Below are 10,522 nucleotides of genomic sequence, written 5' to 3'. Positions count from 1 at the left end.
GATAGATAGATAGATAGATAGATAGATAGATAGATAGATAGATAGATAGATAGATAGATAGATAGATAGATAGATAGATAGATAGATAGATAGATAGATAGATAGATAGATAGATAGATAGATAGATAGATAGATAGATAGATAGTTTGCAGGCATTTACATAAAGGACATACATTTAAAAACATATAAAAACATGAAATTAACATCCATCATTACAGCAAAGACGTTTGAGCTCAGTAATTCATGATACCTTTTTATTATTTAATGATTTAATCGCTTGTGGTATGAAAGAAAATTTTGTCCTGTTTTATACTTGTTGGTCTATAGATACTAACTTGCTCAGAGTTGCCAGATTTCAAAACTGGAGTTATTAGTCCTGTTTTGAAGGTATCAGGAAATTGCCCTTTTGTAAAAGACAAGTTTATTAACTGGGTTATAGGATTTGACAAAACAGTATGTTTCTTTATAAGCTCTGTATCTATCCCAAAAACATACTTAGCTTTTAATGTTTTTAAGTAATTAATTATACGCTGAGTTTTACAAAGACTGATCTTGTTAAAAGTAAAAGGAACAGTTGTATCAATAACTGAACTCTCTGTTGGATCTATGGGATTAAAATTGTTTGCCAATTCTTCTACTGATTTAACAAAATAATCATTAAAGGCATTTGCCATTATTGTAGGGTCTGATATTATGTGCCCTTTAATGTTCAGTTTAGTTAACCTTTTTTTCTGATTTATATCTTTTTTTGTAAGTTTGTTGATATGTGACCAAAGAGAAGAGCTCCGGCCTCCTGAGTGGGAAATCACTTCAGTAAAATATTCTGCTTTTGCTTTTCTTAGACAACTAACCACTTTTTTTCTAAGACCTTTAAATATGAGAATGTCCTTGTTCAGTTTACTACTCAGAGATTTTTTCAATGTCAAGTCCCTCTTTTTCATCAGTTGATGTATCTCACTATTAATCCATGGCAGTGAAGGGTTTTTCTGCTTACTTTTAATTGACTTTGTAAATTTATGAATTACCTTTACAAGTGATTCTGTAAGAATGTTACAACAGGTATTGGGGTCATGTGCTTGTAAAGTCAAATCCACATCCATATCCTGTATTTCATTGATAAATTGCTCAATCTCACTCCTTCTGATCCCTGTGTGCTGGGAACCATGTCTGGTTGAAAACAAAACCTTGACAGATGTTTTTTTTGACAATTTTCTGATAATTACAGTCAAGTTGTGATCCGATAATCCGATAATAAGATTATGTGTTTTTGTTACACACTCAGATTTATCAGTGAAGATTAAATCAATGAATGTGCGGGAGTTTTGATCATTTGATGTAAAGTGTATTTGGATACAGTTGTTTTTAAATTCAGTTTACTTTCTCTCTCCAGCCAATTAATGTTAAAATCACCAAAAATAATAATTTCACTTTTCCAATTTAACTGTTTAAGAAATTCATCTAAATCTTGATAAAAATGACACATTAAAAGATGGAGGTTGTACAAAGCAACAACAGAAAAGTTCATCTTAGGGGATAAAACAATATTCACAGCAAAACATTGCAATCTATAAGTGTGTATGTTGATTTTAGAGTACTTGAGGGTGTCCCTAATGTAAATGAGAACACCCCCTCCTTTACCTGACAGTCTGTGTTGTCTGAGGAAGACATATCCAGGAATATCAATTATGTGAGTGGGCACATGATCATTCAACCAGGTTTCACTGAGAGCCAGAACGTCCAGGTTGGAGTTTATCAGCAGGTGTTGAATCTACCTTTGAAAAAATGTTCCTTATGTTTAAATGTCCTTGTCCCAGATTATTTTGGCATGATTAACAGTTTGAAAGTACCTGCAGGGTTTGTCTGTGTGAGAAGCGTGGCTTGTTGTGACCTTTTCTTTCTTCCTTCTCTCCCACTGAGGCTCCGTGCTGGTGTGCTGGTACTCCATCAGCTGCTGGTGACTTGAGATGTTCCAGCGGGATGATGTTCCATTATTCCACTTCTCCATCAAGCCAGGAGAACCTTCAAGCCCCACTGGGGGGTTATCAAGCAGCTGATTTATTATCCCCGCAGACTTGTCTCGATTTTCTGTGTGACGTGGGTGTTCCCAATGATGCAGGTGTCAGTTGCAGAGGGGGGATTCCCGACCAGGTGTACAGTCGCGGCTCCACCGTTAAGCTGGGTTGTTGGACCCGGGTTAAGGTGGACGTCCCCACTCAACAGAAGCAAAGCCATTAAGATGTTCCGCAGGCGCACCTTGGTATTCACCTTGTGACAACAGAGGTGGTCTGGTGGATCGATTCCGTTGGCATTTTGCCAGAGGTTAGAGCAAATTACTTAATAACCATGACTGCTGAATCCGAAATTTGTTCTATCTAAATTTGGGGTATCAAATTTTCTCTATTTCCCACAACTTTCTCTTATGGCCTTTTTCTCTGGGCTTGCTCATATACAAGGCTAGAGAGCGAGGTAGTACAGTGTCCTTTGCCCTCATTCATGAATGTGTTGTTGCAGTAGCCCATTTTTCATCAGAATGTCCTGGTTTCCCACAATCTGATGTGGACATGCATTCAGGTACTCCAGTGTCCTCCCACAGACAGTAAACACGAATGTTAGATTAGATAGTAACACTAAATTGTTTCTTTGTGTGAGTGAGAGTGTCAGTGGTTGTTGTTTTGTTTGTCTCTATGTGTCTCAGTGATGGACTGGAGACCTGTCCAGGTGTCTCTGTGATGGACTGGCGACTTGTCCAGGGTGGCCCCTGCCTCTCACACAGTGACTGCTGGTTATGAACGCCAGTTTTCATTTAGCCTTTATTTATCCAGGTTAGTCTCCCGTGACCCAAAAAGGAGAAGCAGGTAAAGAAAATGGATGGATGGATGGATGGATGGATGGATGGATGGATGGATGGATGGATGGATGGATGGATGGATGGATGGATGGGGTTCATCGTTCTGGATAAATATACTGCTGGTTTACCTGAAACATGGATTCTGATAACCACATAAACACTCATGGGAAACACAAAGTTAGGAAAAATATTTGTGGCCTAAAGAACTTCTCTGGTTGCTATGTTAATCCTTCAAAAATAATTAATAAAAATGAGAGCATAAGGGTGAATTTAACTGATGTTTAAAAACTATCATTAGATTATTAGGTTCATAATAGGGGAATGGTGGTGCAGAGGTTAAAAGAGGTGAGTCTGTGTTCTGAAGGTTGCCAGTTCCACCCCTGGAACTGACAACATCAAAATGTGCATGGGAAAGGTAAAGCACCCACACCTGTCTCCACTCTTGTTTACTCCATTCTGGGTCCATGAGCAAGTTTCTTAACTCCACCATTTTCTCAACCCAGGTACGCTAGAGGGCTGCAGTAGCTCAGTGGTATTTGGTTGTGTCAGGAAGGGCATCCGGCGTAAAACTGTGGCACCCCCTAAGAAAGGGAGAAGTTTAAAGATGATATTTAAAAAAAATCATAATATATCATAGAATTGGGCAGCACGGTGGCGCAACTGGTAGAGCTGCTGCCTCTCAGCGAGCAGGTCCCTGGTTCAAACCCCGGTCCAGGGGCCTTTCTGGGTGGAGTTTGCATGTTCTCTCCGTGCATGCGTGGGTTTTCTCCGGGTACTCCGGTTTCCTCCCACAGTCCAAAAACATGCATGTTAGGCTGATTGGTAACTCTAAATTGTCCCTAGGTGTGAGTGAGAGAGTGAATGGTTGTTTGTCTCGTTTGTCTCTGTGTGGCCCTGTGATGGACTTGCGACCCGTCCAGGGTGTACCCTGCCCCTCGCACAGTGATTGCTGGACATGGGCACCGGCGACCCCCGTGACCCGAAATGGAATAAGCGGGTAAAGAAAATGGATGGATGGATGGATGGATATATCGTAGAATTGAGAATGTTAAACAATCAGAAACAGCAGCTTTTTCTGTTTGGAATATTATTAGTGCATCAGTCAATTCTGCAGCTTTAGGTGGCAGGAAAAAAAAACTACAGGTAAACTTCAAATCAGAAATTAACGTTCACATGGTGCTTCATAGTATAGGTCACCTCCTCTCAGATTCTCCTTCAAGAAGTGCCTGTTCCACAAGATCAACTTGCTGGCCAGAAATTATATTAGGAACTTTTGTCAGCGAAATAATTTCTCTAGCTCATAAAATAGATTAATAGTCCAGTTTACTTCAAGACATACTTCTCAATTTATTAAAGGTTTTTAGGTGTTTTAACAAATGTTTTGAGCAAGATTGTTCACCATAAATTAGTCAGACCATTTCTTCTTCTTTCTTCTTCTTCTTCTTCTTTCGGCTTTTCCTTCTTCAGGGGTCGCCACAGCGAGTCATCCTCCTCCACCTCACTCTGTCCTCTGCATCCCCTGTCCTCACTCCAACTACCTTCATGTCCTCTCTAACTGCATCCATATATCTCTTCTTTGGTCTTTCTCTTTGTCTTTTTCCTGGCAGCTGCATTTCTAACATCCTTCTACCAATATACCCACAGTCCATCCTCTTGACATGTCCAAACCATCTCAGTCTGGCCTCCCTAACTTTATCTCAGAGTTGTTCAACCTGTGCTGTACCTCTGATTATCTCATTCCTAATCTTATCCAGCTTTGTCACTCCTAAGGAGAACCTTAGCATCTTCATTTCTGCTACTTCCAGTTCTTTCTCCTGTCTATTTGTCAATGCCAGTGTCTCCAGACCATACAATATAGCTGGTCTCACCACTGTCTTGTAAACTTTACCTTTGACATTTGCTGACACCCTTTTGTCACAAATCACTCCTGAAACTTTTCTCCATCCACTCCATCCTGCCTGGACTCTCTTTTTCACTTCTTTGCCACATTCCCCATTTCCCTCGACAGTGGACCCCAAGTACTTGAAGTCCTGCACCTTCGTGACCTCTGCTCCTTGTAGCCTCACTGTTGCACCAGCCTCCCTCTCTTTTACACACATGTACTCTGTCTTACTATGGCTGACTTTCATTCCTTTTCTTTCAAGTGCATACCTCCACGTCTCCAAGTTCTCTTCCACATGTTCCCTGTTCTCACCACAGATCACAATGTCATCTGCAAACATCATTGTCCATGGTGATTCTTGCCTGACCTCATCTGTTAGTCGGTCCATCACCAGAGCAAACAAGAAGGGGCTCAGAGCCGATCCTTGATGCAATCCCACCTCCACTTTGAATCTATCTGTCACTCCTACAGCACATCTCACCACTGTCCTGCTGTCCTTATACATGTCCTGTACCAGTCTAACATACTTTTCTGCCACTCCAGATTTCCTCATGCAATACGACACCTCCTCCCTTGGCACTCTGTCATATGCTTTTTCTAAATCCACAAAGACACAATGGAGTTCTTTCTGACCCTCTCTGTACTTCTCCATCAGCATTCTCAAAGCAAAGATGGCATCTGTGGTGCTCTTTCTTGGCATGAACCCATACTGCTGCTCACAGATAGTCACCTCTTGTCTAAGTCTTGCTTCCACAACTCTCTCCCAGATCTTCATTGTGTGGCTCATCAACTTAATTCCCCTGTAGTTGCTACAAATCTGTACATCACCCTTGTTCTTAAAAATAGGCACCAGCACACTTCTTCTCCATTCCTGAGGTATTTTCTCACCCTCAAATATGCCATTGAATATTTGAGTCAAAAACCTCACTGCCATCTCTCCAAGACATTTCCAAACCTCCACTGGTATGTCATCAGGTCCTACTACCTTCCCTTCTTCATTCTTTTCAGAGCTTTCCAGACTTCACCCTCACTAATCTTTCCCACTTCCTGGTCCACAGTTTCTATGACCTCTATTCTTCTTTCTCTTTCATTCTCTTCATTTATTAGTTCCTCAAAGTACTCCTTCCATCTTCCTGTCACACTCTCCTCACTTGTTAGAACATTACCATTCCTATATTTAAAAAGCCTAACCTGCTGCACATCCTTTCCAGCCTGATCCCTCTGTCTTGCCAATTGGTACAAGTCCTCGCACTCTTTAGTGTCCAGTCTCCCATACAACTCATCATACGCCCTCTGCTTTGCCTTAGCTACTTCCCTCTTTGCTCTACGTCCCATCACCTTTTATTCCTTTCTTCTCTCTTCAGTCCTCTCACTGTCATATTTCTTCTTGGCTAATCTCTTTCTTTGAACGGCATCCTGCACTTCACTATTCTACCATCAGGTTTCCTTATCATCCATGTTCTGTCCAGATGACACACCCAAGTACCTTCCTACCTGTCTCTCTAATTACTGTTGCTGTAGTAGCCCAGTCATTTAGAAGCTATCTCTTACCACCCAGAGCCTTTAACTGAACTCCTCACAACATTCTTCTTTCCTCAACTTCCACCATTTGATCTTCTTCTCTGAGTTTACTCTTTTTCTCTTCTTCAGAACAACAGTCATTCTACACACAACCATCTGATGCTGTCTGGCTATGCTCTCCCCTGCCACAACTTTACAGTCTCCAATCTCCCTCAGGTTTCCTTTTCTACACAGAATGTAGTCAACCTGCGTACTCCTTCCTCCACTCTTATAGGTCACAATGTTCCTCCCTCTTTTGGAAATAGGTATTGACTATAGCCATTTCCATTCTCTTGGCAAAATCCACCACCATCTGTCCTTCCTGGTTTCTTTCCTTGACACCAAACCTACCCATCACTTCCTCGTCCCCTCTGTTTCCTTCACCAACATGTCCATTCAGGTTTGCTCCGATCACTACTCTCTCCTTCCTGGGAATACTCTCTATCACTTCATCCAGATCTTTCCAAAATGTATCTTTCTCCTCCTCATCACATCCAACCTGTGGAACATAACCACTAATGATGTTTAGCATCAGACCTTCTATTTCTACCTTCAGACACATCAACCTATCTGACACTCTCTTCACCTCTACTACATTATTTGCCAACTCCTCCTTTAGGACCACCCCTACCCAATTTCTCTTTTTATCCACACCATGGTAAAACAGTTTGAACCCTGCTCCAATGCTGCAAGCCTTGCTGCCCTTCCACTTGGTCTCTTGGACACATAAAACATCTACCTTCCTTCTCTGCATCATGTCAGCCAGCTCTCTACCTTTGCCTGTCAGTGTCCCCACATTTAGAGTTGCAACCCTCAGTGCTACATTCTTCACTTTCCTCTTCTCCCTCTGTCTCCTGACACGTTTCCCTCCTCGTGGTCTTTGACTAACAGTAGCACAATTTCTGCCGGCACCTGTTTGTCAACAGCACCGGTGGAGGTTGTTGTTAACCCGGGCCTCGACCGATGGTCTCAAGTTGATGAACTCGCATTATTGTTTTGGCAAAAGTGTTTTACATCAGATGCCATTCCTGACACAACCCTCACCATTTACCCGGGCTTGGGACCAGCACAAGAGATACACTGGCTTGTGCTCGCTAGTGGCTTGTTTAAATTAGTCAGACTGTTTAATCAGCAATATTCTTACATAATTCAAGCTTAAGGGTTAATGCCTATGTTGATCATGCTAGATCTGCTTTTATATGTTTGATGTTTACATGTCTGAAATAGTGAAAAATGTGTGTAGTGTGTCACATTTTGCCCTAGTATTCCACAGTTTTAGTTTAATTTTCTTGTTTCAGTCCTGTAATGCCTGTCACCCTTCAGTTCCAGTCTCCCTACACCATGCCTCCTCTGCTCAGTCACTCATCAGCGCTCATTAGTTCCACCTGCCCTGCTCCCTTTTTAAGCTCAGCTCCTCTCTCACTCAGTGCCAGATTTTCAAACCTGTTTATTGTTAGAAATCCAGCATTCTCAGTCTTGTTTCTCACCTTGCCACAAACCTTGCCTGTTTTTGACTCCTCGCCTTGCCTGCCTCTTTTTGGATTTGTTCTGCTCATCTGACCACAGTATTTGACTCTGCGCTTTCCCCTTTTCGACCACAATCATGGATTTTGGATTTGACCCTGGGCTCCTGATCTTTGCCTCCCCGTTCCTGACCCACCTTTGCCTGGATCTTAATCTCCTCGGTCTGCTCCACTGTAGCAGTTCACTCTTCATGAGTGACATCACCGGCTCCAGTGCGACTAAAGCTCCTGCCTCGCAATCAAGACAGAAGTTTGGTGAAAACCATAGTATCTCTCTGAATCTACCCAGTCAGACCATGATCACTAACACTTCTGTCTTGAAAGATTGGACCCAGCCCAGGACCCAGACCTCCACCAGATATTGTTTTATAACAATAAACTCTTTTTAAAAACTGCTCTTGGATTTGGTGTTGGTGTGCTGATCCAAACTGGTTCCTGACATAGTGTATATACAAAAGTTAAATCTGGTGTTCTGGACATTCAAAAAATAAAACAAAGCAAAACAACCCCCCCCAAAAAAGTGGCAACGTTTTGTCTTTCATCCGAAAGACTTTCTCAGTCTGAGGTGCTGTATTCAGCTCAGTCTTATAATTAAAACTGCAAGCAGCATTGGAGGTCCTCGCAGCAAAGCGCCGCTCCGGTCTTATGGTGACCGTGGGAACTCCAGCTAGTCCACCCAGTCGCCATTGCAAACGCTCTCGTGCTAATCCCGCACGCGTTCACCACGGGGCGCAATTCCCAAATCTTCAACATCACCTTCCATCCATGTCGTTACTTTTCTAGCTGCAGGTCTTACAAGGATAGGCGAAATCTGACCTTCCAGACATGAGTTATGGTGACTTCCTGTTTTGTGGCGAATGTTTGACAAGCACTTCCTTTATACTTTTCAACATGTCATGTGTGGTAATCAACAGTTAGCAAATAAAGTTTCAGTCTACTATCTTACACAGTGTGAAGCTAGAAGTGTCATCCAAAAATCATCAGCTTTTTCTCTGAGTAGATGGGGCTAAAGTGATGTCATGAATCAACAATACCAATGTGTCTATAAGTGCTCACTCATGAAGCACAAAAACTCAGGATCAGATTGGATGATGTATCACTGAGATATAACTGATTAAATAATGTTGTGGGTGCACTCGAGTCATATGCGAAACCACAATAACGTGTGTATACGTGCTCACTGATTATACATTAAAAAAACTGGTTCCGATTGGATGATGGATCACTGAGATATAATTGTTGCAAAAATGTAGGGGGCGCACTTGAGTCAAATGTTAAAGAAAAATACCAATGTGTCTATAAGTGCTCACTGATCACGCACAATAAATCTAGTACATATTGGATGATATTTCACTGAGATATAACTTTTAGAATATTTTCGGGGGCGCACTCAAGTCAAATGTTAAATAACAACACAAATGTATATAAAAGTGCTCACTGATCACGCACAAAAAAATATGGTGCAAATTGGATAATATATGATTGAGAGATAACAGTTTGAATAATCTAGGGGGTGCACTTGAGTCAAATGTTAAACAACAATACCAATGTGTCTAGAAATGCTCACATATGACGTACCAAAAATCTGGTGCGTATAGGATGATGTATCTTTGAGATATAACTGTTGGAATAATCTAGGGGGTGTACTAGAGTCATATGTTAAACTACAATATCATTGTGTCTAAAAGTCCTCACTGATGACGCAGAATAAATCTGGTACAGATCAGATGTTGTATCACTGAGCTATAACTTTAGGAATAATGTAGGTGGCGCTGTGGAGACTATTGGCCACTTATCATGGATACCTGTTCAAGGGGTGGATAATGATCGATCATAGTGATTTTGGTGCACCTCCGCTGAAATCTGTACAATTTAGAGTCAAACATATTGCAACGGCGTCACTTCTTAATTCGCCACGCCGCCACGCATACATCTTCAGGCAAAAACGGTTTGCACTTTAAATCAAGTCAGACCATATTATCTGTCTTCTAACACAGGATCATCCTGATTAGGTCAATGGTGTAAAAAAGGGAGCATTCCAAGTAAAAAAGAGAGACTTTCTGTTCTGAGGGGGCGAGGCTTTGATGACGTCCAAATATGACCACAGTGGATCGTCGGGCATCCAACAGGGATGAGTCATGCCAAGTTTTGTGCATTTCGGTCTTTCAATGTGAAAGTTATAGTGTTTGGAAATTTATGTCGTGAAACAAAACTTTTGAGGCCTGGCCACGCCCCTTTAACATATACAAAAATACAAGGTTTAGAAAACTTTTACTCTCCAATGTCTTAAGGGCATATCAACCAAGTTTAAATGCAATCCTTCAAAAGTTCTAGGAGGAGTTTGTTAAAATTTGCAATTAGAAATGCCCTAAAATGACCATTTGACCCAAAATGGCCAACTTCCTGTTGGTTTTGGAGCTGGGCTCCAAGAGAATTTTTCGTAGGTCCTGAGAAGATACAGACGTTCACTGAGTTTCAGAATTATCAGTCAAAAAATGGCTTGGCGCTGAGATTTTAAAATATTCTAGGGGCACTGTGGAGGCTATTGGCCACTTATCATGGCTTCCTGTTCAAGGGGTGGATAATGATCGATCATACTGATTTTGGTGCATCTCAGTTCAAAATTGTGGAATTTAGAGCCAAACGTATGGCGATGGCGTAACGTCTTACTTCGCCACGTGGCCCACATGCTCCACCCAAAACTGTCAG

Source organism: Nematolebias whitei, chromosome 6 (genome assembly GCF_014905685.2).
Source record: "Nematolebias whitei isolate Nwh7 chromosome 6, NemWhi1, whole genome shotgun sequence".
Lineage (NCBI taxonomy): Eukaryota > Metazoa > Chordata > Actinopteri > Cyprinodontiformes > Rivulidae > Nematolebias > Nematolebias whitei.
The sequence above is the reverse complement of the archived record's forward strand: the minus strand, read 5'-3'. Positions refer to the sequence as shown.